Source organism: Dendrobates tinctorius, unplaced genomic scaffold (assembly GCF_039654945.1).
Source record: "Dendrobates tinctorius isolate UK_male_01 unplaced genomic scaffold, ASM3965494v1 ptg000028l, whole genome shotgun sequence".
Lineage (NCBI taxonomy): Eukaryota > Metazoa > Chordata > Amphibia > Anura > Dendrobatidae > Dendrobates > Dendrobates tinctorius.
In genome coordinates this window covers 18,289,720-18,300,957 of record NW_027361696.1, presented here as the reverse complement: position 1 = coordinate 18,300,957, position 11,238 = coordinate 18,289,720, and positions in this window count along the sequence as shown.

Here is an 11,238-nt window from a genome sequence, read left to right as displayed (position 1 = left end):
ATTTCAACAAGTGAGGTACCACAAGGCTCTGTCCTGGCCCCAGTTTTACAAGTGAGGACCACAAGGTTCTGTCCTGGCCCCAGTATTACAAGTGGGATACTACAAAGCTCTGTGCTGGCCCCGGGTTACAAGTGGGGTACCACAAGGCTCTGTCATGGCCTCAGTGTTACAAGTGGGGACCACAAGGCTCTGTCCTGGCCTCATTGTTACAAATGGGGACCACGAGGCTCTGTCCTTGCCCCAGTGTTACAAGTGGGGTACCACAAGGCTCTGTCCTTGCCCCAGCGTTACAAGTGGGGTACGACAAGGCTCTGCCATGGTCCAAGTGTTACAGGTGGGGTACCAAAATTCTCTGTCCTGGCCCCAATGCTACAAGTAGGGACCACAAGGCTCTGTCCTCGCCTCAGTGTTACAAGTGGGGATCGCAAGGCTCTGTTCTGGCCTCAGTGTTACAAGTGGGGTACCACAAGGCTCTGTCCTGGCTCCAGTGTTACAAGTGGGATACTACAAAGCTCTGTGCTGGCCCCGGGTTACAAGTGGGGTACCACAAGGCTGTGTCCTGGTTCCAGTATTACAAGTGGGGGACCACAAGATTCTGTCCTGGCCCCAGTGTCACAAGTGGGTTACCACAAGACTCTGTCTTGGCCTCAGTATTACAAGTGGGGTACCACATGGCTTTGTTCTGGCCCCAGTGTTGCAAGTGGGGTACCACAAGGCTCTGTCATAGCCCCAGTGTTACACGTGGGGACCACAAGGCTCTGTCCTGGCCCCAGTGTTACAAATGGGGTACCACAAGGCTCTATTCTGGCCCCAGTGTTACAAGTTGGGTACCACAAGGCTCTTTCCAGGCCCCAGTATTGCAATTGGGGAACACAAGTCTCTGTCCTGGCCCCAGTATTACAAGTGGGGAACCACAAGGCCCTGTCCTGGCCCCAGTGTTACAGGAGGGACCGCAGGGCTCTGTCCTGGCCCTAGTGCTACAATTGGAGTATCACAAGGCTCTGTCCTGGCCTCAGTATTACAAGTGGGGACCACAAGACTCTGTCCTGGCCCCAGTGTTATAAGTGGAGTACCACAAGGCTCTGTACTTGCCTCAGTATTACAAGTGGGGTACCACAAGGTTCTGACCTGGCCCCAGTGTTACAAGTGTGGTGCCACAGGGCTCTGTCCTGGCCCCAATACTACAAGTGGGGTGCCACAAGGCTCTGTCCTGGCCCCAGTGCTACAAGTTGTGACCACAAGGCTCTGTCCTGGTCCCAGTGTTACAAGTGGAGTACCACAAGGCTCTGTCCTGGCCCCAGTGCTACAAGTGGGGTACCGCAAGGCTCTGTCCTGGCCTTAGTATTACAAATGGGGTACCTCAAGGCTCTGACCTGGCCACATTTCAACAAGTGAGGTACCACAAGGCTCTGTCCTGGCCCCAGTTTTACAAGTGAGGACCACAAGGTTCTGTCCTGGCCCCAGTATTACAAGTGGGATACTACAAAGCTCTGTGCTGGCCCCGGGTTACAAGTGGGGTACCACAAGGCTCTGTCCTGGCCTCAGTGTTACAAGTGGGGACCACAAGGCTCTGTTCTGATCCCAGTATTACAAGTGGGGTGCTACAAGGCTCTGTTCTGGCCCCAGTATTACAAGTGGGGTACCACAAGGCTCTGTTCTGGCCCCAGTTTTACAAGTGGGGACCACAAGGCTCTGTCCTGGCCTCATTGTTACAAATGGGGACCACAAGGCTCTGTCCTTGCCCCAGTGTTACAAGTGGGGTACCACAAGGCTCTGTCCTTGCCCCAGCGTTACAAGTGGGGTACGACAAGGCTCTGCCATGGTCCAAGTGTTACAGGTGGGGTACCACAATTCTCTGTCCTGGCCCCAATGCTACAAGTGGGGACCACAAGGCTCTGTCCTCGCCTCAGTGTTACAAGTGGGGACCGCAAGGCTCTGTTCTGGCCTCAGTGTTACAAGTGGGGTACCACAAGGCTCTGTCCTGGCTCCAGTGTTACAAGTGGGGTGCTACAAGCCTCTGTTCTGGCCCCAATATTACAAGTGGGGTACCACATGGCTCTGTCCTGGCCCCAGTGTTACAAGTGGCGACCACTGGGCTTTGTCCTGGCCCCATTGTTACAAGTGGGGACCACAAGGCTCTCTCCTGACTCCAGTGTTACAAGTGGGGACCACAAGGCTCTGTCCTGGCCCAGTATTACAAGTGGGGTACCACCTGGCTCTGTCCTGGCCCAAGTGTTGTTCAACATTTTTATAAATGATCTAGACAAGGGAACTGAAGGTAAACTGATCCAAATTTATAGATAATGTAAAGCTAGGATGGATAGCTAACACTAGAGAAGACAGAGAAAGGATTCAGCAGGATCTAGAAACGCTTGAACAATGGGCAGCGACTAATAGAATGGTATTTAACAGGGGGAAATGCAAGTTTCTATATCTGGACAAGAAAAACGAAAATTACATCTACAGAATGGGAGGAATAGACCTAAGCAACAGCACGTGTGAAAAAGACTTGGATATAGTAAGAGATCACAGACTGCACATGAGTCAACAGTGTGAGGCAGCAGCAAAAAAGGCAAACACAGTTCTAGGATGTATTAAGAGGAGCATAGAGTCTAGATCACGTGAAGTAATTATCCCCCTCTACTCCTCCTTTTTCAGGCCTCATCTGGAATACTTGGTCTAGTTCTGGGCACCACATTATTTCAAAGACATTGAAAAACTGAACAAGTTCAGAGTAGAGCGACCAGGATGGTGAGCGGACTGCAGAGTATGTCCTATGAGATCTGGGAATGTTTAACTTGTAAAAAAGAAGCTAAGAGGAGACTTAATAGCTGTCTTCAAATATCTGAAGGGCTGTCACAGTGTAGAGGGATCATCATTATCATCTACACATGGAAACACAAGAAGCAATGAAATGAAACTGAAAGGGAGAAGATACAGATTAGTTATTAGAAAAAAACTTTTTGACAGTGAGGGCAATCAATGAGTGGAACAGGTGGCCACGAGAGGTGGTGAGTTCTCCTGCAATGGAAGTCTTCACACAGAGGCTGGACAGACATCTGTCTAAGATGGTTCAGTGAATCCTGTATTGAGCAGGAGGTTGGACACGGGGAACCTGGAGGTCCCTTCCAACTCTAACATTCTATGATCCCTGCTTCACAAGATCTGCACACTCCTTTGCTGAAATTCTCTGTTGTGCTGTGAACCCTGCTCCATAAGCTCAGCTTCCTGCTTTCCTGACATACTCTGTGCTGCTGAGTTGACATTCCAGGTCTGGTCCTTAGTGGATTTATCGCTGCCGGCTGCAGTGAAGATGAGGGGAGAGGATTGCACCGAAATTGCAACAAAGTCATCGACTTTCACCAAACTTTACTGAAAATTGAACAGAGACGATCTGTGGACGAAGCCGATGTTTCCGATTTGGTGCAAATGGGGCAACCGCAGCCCCGGCCCGAAATAAAGAAGCGTCTGCTGGACATGAAGTGCAGGGACAGCACAGATAACCCTGTGTTCCTAGGACAACTCCACCCATCATTTATAAGATGAAGATATGCAGCTGGATCGTGTTGGGGTCCTGGCACCACCCAGAGATGAAATATTCATCATTTATCTGTCACATTTATATTTCTTTTTTCTACTTTATCCTTTTTTGTATCTGGACAATGCTGTCCATGCTCCACAGTCCTGCGCCAGTCTGGCTTCATCTTTCTGCAGTCCTGCATCAGCTCGGCTCTATCTTCCTGCAGTCCTGCGTCAGACCAGCTCTATCTGTGAGACTTTAGAAGTACTCCTGGAGTGGACCCGCTGGACCGTGGCAACGAACCTCCCACGGGCGAGCTGACCAGGTGGACCACCCCCTATACAGGCAGTGTTAGGGGCAGACCCACGGGTAACTATCACCACGGCAGCTGCTACCCAGGGAAAGGACACAGGAGACACGACAGGAGGCCGGAGAGGCTGGCGGAGGGTCTCCCTAGGACAGGAACACGGATGGCGGACAGGACAGGAACACGGGCAAGACGGCAAGGACCAGGCACGGACTGGAGGACACAGCTGGGAGACCAGAACAGGACAGAACGGAACCCCGGACTTCCAGATCCTAAGAGAGAGAACAGCGGAGATGACGGATAAGATATAGGCAGGCTGAAAGCAGGGGTACGCACAGCGGAAGTGGGGCCAGAATCACTAGCAGGGCACAAGTGATAATCAGGCACCGCCAGGAGAAAGAGGCGGCCTGATATAGGGAACGTGTCAGGGACTTCCGGGTCACGACCCCTCCCAGAGCAGAGTGAGGAGAGCGCGTGCCTTCAGGGGGAATGGAGGGTGCGTGCGCTCCTGAATACAGTGTGAGCGCGCGCCCGACGAAGAGCAGGAAGCCGGGCAGGAGCGTGTGCTGGGTAAGTGTGCCGGGGGGCGGAGAGCCGCGGTGAGGAGCGAGGTGGCTGAGACCGCGGCGTGGAAACAGACAGTGACTGGGACGGCTGCAGCAGCGGTGTGGAAGCCGGCGGGGACCGCGGCAGCAAGCGGGAGGGACGCGGCAGCGGCGTGACACTACCTCCCTGCAGTCCTGTCTGTGCCGTGTCCATCTCATCATCATGTCGGAGCCTCCAGGCCGGTCAGGATGGGTCCAGTGAAAAGCACGAACCAATCTTTCAGCATAAATGTCAGAAGCAGAGACCCAAGAATTATCCTCCTGGCCATAACACTTCCATTTGACCAAGTACTGGAGTCTCCGTCTAGCCAAACGAGAATCCAATATTTTCTCTACCTCATACTCCAAATTACCTTTAACCAATACAGGGTCAGGAGGCGCCACCATGGGAACTACTGGCTCTACAAACCTCTTCAACAAGGATTTATGGAGCATTTTATGAATCTTAAACGTAACTGGCAAGAAACGGGATTAAGGATTTCCAAAATCTTATAAGGTCCAATGAATCTTGGCTTGAATTTTGGAGACGCAACCTTCATAGGAATATTCTTTGAAGACAGAAGACAACCAAACCATATCACCCACTTTAAACCGGGGACCAATGGTCCTATGCCATTTGGAAAACCGTTGGGCTTTTTCCTGAGAGTGGGACAACTTATCCACCACTTGGTCCCAAATCTGCTGCATTCTCTCTACCACAGAATCCACACTTGGGCAGGCCGAAGATTCCACCTGCCCTGAAGAAAATCGAGGATGAAACCCAAAGTTACAGAAAAAGGGTGACATCAAAGTGGCAGAACTAGCCCTATTGTTTAGCGCAAATTCGGCCAAGGGCAAAAATGAGACCCAGTCATCAGAAAAGTCATTCAGAAAAGAGCGACCAGAATGGTGACCGGTCTGCAAACCCTGTCTTATGAGGAAAGGTTGCAGGATTTGGGAATGTTTACTTTGCAAAAGAGAAGACTGAGAGGAGACTTAATAGCTGTCTACAAATATCTAAAGGGCTGTCACATTGTAGAAGGATCAACTTTATTCTCATTTGCACAAGGAAAGACTAGAAGCAATGGGATGAAACTGAATGGGAGGAGACACAGATTAGATATTAGAAAAAACTTTTTGACAGTTAAGGGCCTGTCACACTAAGGCTGGTTTCACATTAGCGCTTTTTAAGCGCACGCACGGCCGGGGGTAGCTCCGCCCCCGAGCCGGCTCTCTGCCCGGCGTGCCCGCCCCTTGCTTGTAGCGCCGCCTCCTAGCGCACAGGGGCGCCTGCGATCGGCGCACCCTATCTTTAGCATAGGGTGCGCAGATCGTGCGCAGGCCGTGCGCTAGTTGCGCTTTGACCTGCGCTGCGCACTTTTGACGTTATAGCGATATTGCTAGCGATATCGCTGTGTGTGATACTTACCTACAACCCTCTCCCCCGCTGCTTATCGCTGATCGCGCGAGAACATGCTGGACTGTTTCTCGTCGTCAGCTTCCTGCGGCGCTTCCTGCTGTGACGACGAGCGACGCGTGGAGCCGGGCAGGAGGACGCAGGATCGCCTGGTGTGACAGGTAAGTAGCGACCCCCGTCCCCAGCGATGTCGCTAGTGAGATCTGCCTGTGTGGCAGCTCACTAGCGACAACTTAGCGATGTAACAGCGATCATGACCGCGTCATATCACTGGTCGGGAACGCTGGTACATCGCTAAGTGTGACAGTACCTTTAGGGTGATCAATGAGTGGAACAGGCTGCCACGAGAAGTGGTGAGTTCTCCTTCAATGGAAGTCTTCAAACAGAGGCTGGACAGACATCTGACTGGGATGATTTAGCGAATCCTGCTTTGAGCAGGGGGTTGGACCAGATGGCCCAGGAGGTCCCTTCCAACTCTACGATTCTATGATTCTATGATCAGCAAATATGAAACATCTCAAATAGGATTCCAAAGTCTGGTTTGTTCTCTCAGTCTGCCCATTAGTCTGAGGATGAAATGCAGGGGAGAAAGATAACTGAATTCCCAGTTTGGAACAAAAAGCTCTCCAAAATCTGGAAACCAACTGGACTCCTCTGTCCGACACAATGTTCTCAGGAATCCCGTGTAACCGAACCACCTGTTGTAAAAACAAGGGCACCAACTCAGAAGAAGATGGCAACTTTGGGAGTGGTACAAGATGGACCATCTTAGAAAATCTATCACAGATCACCCAGATAACAGTCATTCTCTGAGAGACAGGAAGATCAGAAATAAAATCCATTGAGATATGAGTCCATGGCCTCCTGGGCACCGGCAGGGGCATCAACAAACCACTAGAACGAGAACAGGGCTTGGACCGAGAACAAGTCCCACAAGACTGCACAAAATTCCTGACATCACGAGATAAGGCAGGCCACCAAAAAGACCGACTCACCAAATCTCTGGTACCAAAAATACCTGGATGACCAGCCAACGCGAAGCAATGAATTTCAGACATTACTCTTTTCCTCCACTGGTCAGGGACATACAATTTTCCCATAGGGCAACGATCAGGTTTGTCCTCCTGAAATTCCTCCAGGGCACGTCTCAAATCGGGTGAGATGGCTCGGTCACATCAAGAGAATCCGCAAAGAAACTCCTAGAAAGGGCATCCGCCTTAACATTCTTAGTGCCCGGAAGAAAAGAGACCACAAAATTAAAACGAATGAAAAACAAGGCCCACCTAGCCTGTCTAGGATTCAAGCGTTTGGCTGATTCAAGATAAATCAAATTCTTGTGGTCGGTGAGGACCACAACTTGATGTCTAGCTCCCTCCAACCAATGTCTCCACTCTTCAAATGCCCATTTCGTGGCCAGCAATTCCCGATTCCCCACGTCATAGTTACGTTCAGATGGGGAGAATTTTCGAGAAAAGAAGGCATAGGGATTCATCTTAGAAGTCACCGGATCTCATTGGGACAAAACGGCTCCTGCACCAATCTCAGAAGCATCTACCTCCACCTGAAATAGGAGTGAGGCATCAGGTTGCCGTAGACCCGGAGCAGAAGTGAATCTCCCCTTAAGCTCCTGAAATGCCCAAACTGCCTCTGGAGACCAATTCACCACATCAGCGCCCTTTTTGGTCAAATCAGTCAGTGGTTTAACAATACCAGAAAAATTACATATAAATTTACGGTAGAAATTAGCAAAACCCAAAAACTTCTGGAGAGCCTTCAAAGAAGTGGGCTGAACCCAATCATAAATGGCCTGTATCTTGGCTGGGTCCATTTTAATAGTAGACGGGGACAAAATGAATCCCAAAAATGAAATCCTCTGTACACCAAAGAGGCTCTTCGATCCTTTAACATACAGAGAATTTTCCCTCAAAATACGGAACACAGTCCAGACATGTTCCACATGAGAATCCCAATCACTGGAAAAGATCAAAATATCATCCAGATAAACGATCAAAAACTTATCCACAAGGTCCCGGAAAATATTGTTCATAAAAGATTGGAAGACGAAAGAAAGGGGAAATCTAAACTGCCCCAGAGGAGACCGCAAAGGAATAGATAGCCCCCAAACATATATTGTCAGTGAGACAAGATGAAAACACAAACCCAGGTAGAAAAATAGACTGAGCAAACGATGGGGCCCACACTGATTAGACAGGACAGGAAAGGAAAGACACTGTCTGCAATCACGCAAAAAAACCTGCAAAAAGTCCAACACGTCTGATGCACAAAAACACTGAAGTCGCACGACTTCGCCCCCACTATATCAGCACTCTGTCTTTTTGGTGTACAGAGGATTTCGTTTTTGGGATTCATTTTGTCCCCGTCTGCTATTGAAATGGACCCGGCCAAGGTACAGGCCATTTATGATTGGGTTCAGCCCACTTCTCTGAAGGCTCTTCAGAAGTTTTTGGGTTTTGCTAATTTCTACCGTAAATTTATGAGTAATTTTACTGGTATTATTAAACAATTGACAGATTTGACCAAAAAGGGCTCTGATGTGGTAAATTGGTCTCCAGAGGCAGTCTCGGCATTTCAGGAACTTAAGCAGAGATTCACTTCTGCTCCGGTTCTACGGCAACCAGATGTTTCACTCCCTTTTCAGGTAGAGATAGATGCTTCTGAGATTGGTGCAGGAGCCGTTTTGTCCAAAGAGATCCGGTAACCTCTAAGATGAATCCCTGTGCCCTCATTTCTCGAAAATTTTCTCCATCTGAATGTAACTATGATGTGGGGAATCGGGAATTATTGGCCATGAAGTTGGCATTTGAAGAGTGGAGACATTGGTTGGAGGGAGCCAGACATCAAGTTGTGGTCCTCACCGATCACAAGAATTTGATTTATCTTGAATCAGCCAAACGCTTGAATCCTAGGCAAGCTAGGTGGGCCTTGTTTTTCACGCGTTTTAATTTTGTGGTCTCCTTTCTTCCGGGTACTAAGAATGTTAAGGCGGACGCCCTTTCTAGGAGTTTCTTTGCTGATTCTCTTGACGTGACCGAGCCTACAACCTTTCTAAATGAGGGTGTAGTTCTTTCCGCCATCTCTCCTGATTTGAGACGTGCTCTGGAGGAATTTCAGGAGGATAAACCTGAACGATGCCCTATGGGAAAATTGTATGTCCCTGACCAGTGGAGGAAAAGAGTAATGTCTGAAATTCATTGCTCCGTGTTGGCTGGTCATCCAGGTACCAGAGATTTGGTGAGTCGGTCTTTTTGGTGGCCTGCCTTATCTTGTGATGTCAGGAACTTTGTGCAGTCCTGTGGGACTTGTTCTCGGTCTAAGCCCTGTTCTCGTGCTAGTGGTTTGTTGATGCCCCTGCCGGTGCCTAGGAGGCCATGGACTCATATCTCAATGGATTTTATCTCTGATCTCCCTGTCTCTCAGAGAATGACTGTTATTTGGGTGATCTGTGATAGATTTTCTAAGATGGTCCATCTTGTACCACTCCCAAAGTTGCTATCTTCTTCTGAGTTGGTGCCCTTGTTTTTACGACAAGTGGTTCGTTTGCACGGGATTCCTGAGAACCTTGTGTCGAACAGAGTTGTCCAGTTTGTTTCCAGATTTTGGAGAGCTTTTTGTTCCAAACTGGGAATTCAGTTGTCTTTCTCCTCTGCATTTCATCCTCAGACCAATGGGCAGACTGAGAGAACAAACCAGACGTTGGAGTCCTATTTGAGATGTTTCATATCTGCTGATCAGGATGATTGGGTCTCAATTTTGCCCTTGGCCGAATTCGCGCTAAACAATAGGGCTAGCTCTGCCACTTTGATGTCTCCTTTCTTTTGTAACTTTGGGTTTCATCCTCGATTTTCTTTGGGGCAGGTAGAAGCTTGTGCCTTCCCAGGTGTGGATTCTGTGGTAGAGAGAATGCAGCAGATTTGGGACCAAGTTGTGGAAGTTGTCCCACTCTCAGGAAAAGGCCCAACGGTTTTCCAACCGGCATAGGACCATTGGTCCCCGGTTTAAAGTGGGTGATATGGTTTGGTTGTCCTCAAAAAATATTCCCATGAAGGTTGCATCTCCAAAATTCAAGCCAAGGTTTATTGGACCTTATAAAATTTTGGAAATCCTTAACGCCGTTTCTTTTCGTTTGGCTCTTCCAGTTACATTTAAGGCTACTTTCACTCTAGCATTTTCTGGCGGACGTCACAATGCGTCGTTTTGTGAAAAAAACGCATCCTGCAAAATCTCGTGTTTTTTTCCCATAGACTTGTATTGACGACGCATCGCGACGGATTGTCACGCGTCGTGTACGTCGTGCAACGGATGCGTCGGAATTTGGCGGCCCGTCGTCTGGAAAAAACGTTGATTGTAACATTTTTTGTCTGCGTCAGGAAAACGTGTCGCAACGCATCCTGCGGCATGCGTCGTTGGCTTGAATGGAAGCCTATGGGCGCAGGATCCGTCGTAACACGTCATATGACGGAATGCAGCGCTGCAATACGTTTTTTTACACTGAGCATGCTCAGAATCAGGATTTTGTAGCCAATTCACCAGACACCCCCAAATCTATATAAACCTGGCCTGGGCCTTCATCCCCAAATGTGTCAGTGAGAAGTCAGAAGACTGCATCCAGCCAGCATCCAGCTAGCATTCATCCAGCATCCAGCCAGCATTCAACCAGCATCCAACCAGCGTCCAGGCAGCCCGCGTCCAGCTGCTATAAAACCTAGCCAGAGGCCTGACTGTGCTGCCAGAAGCCAGCATCACGCTACAGCCTTCCAGCCAGTGTGAGTATTGCCATTTTTGCGTACGTCTGTGTGCATCCATAGTCGTCGCCAGCGACGTCGCTGCAGAAGAATCCTCCATCTTGCTGCTGCCTCCTTCTCCTGAACAATAGTATCCAGCAGTTTGGTCTCAAAAATCACATCAGTAACCACGTTCGCAATCCTCACAAGCACTCCTTCCATCTCTGCCACTTTCTCTAAACCCTGTCAAAGATGGGGTGTAAAAACAGTCAATATATAGTTTTCCCAATTTTCCAGTAGCCAATCACATTTGGGAGACTCCCATTTTCAGGCATGGAAAATGGATCCGTCATAAAAACGGATGAAACGGATGGTAAAAACGGAAACAACGGATGCAGTTTTTCGACGGAACCGTCTAGCGGATTTGCGACGGATCCGTCGAAATACTGTATGCGTTGCATCCGTTTTTCACTATTTTTGACGCATCCGTCGATACGTCGCGCCGACGCATTGTGACGTCCGCCAGAAAACGCTAGTGTGAAAGTAGCCTAAGATTCATAACGTCTTTCATAAATCTTTTGTCATGGTCACCTGAGACTGGACACACCGCCTCCAGCAGGGCGAATTTATATGACACGCGTGACCCTGGATACACCGCCTCCAGCAGG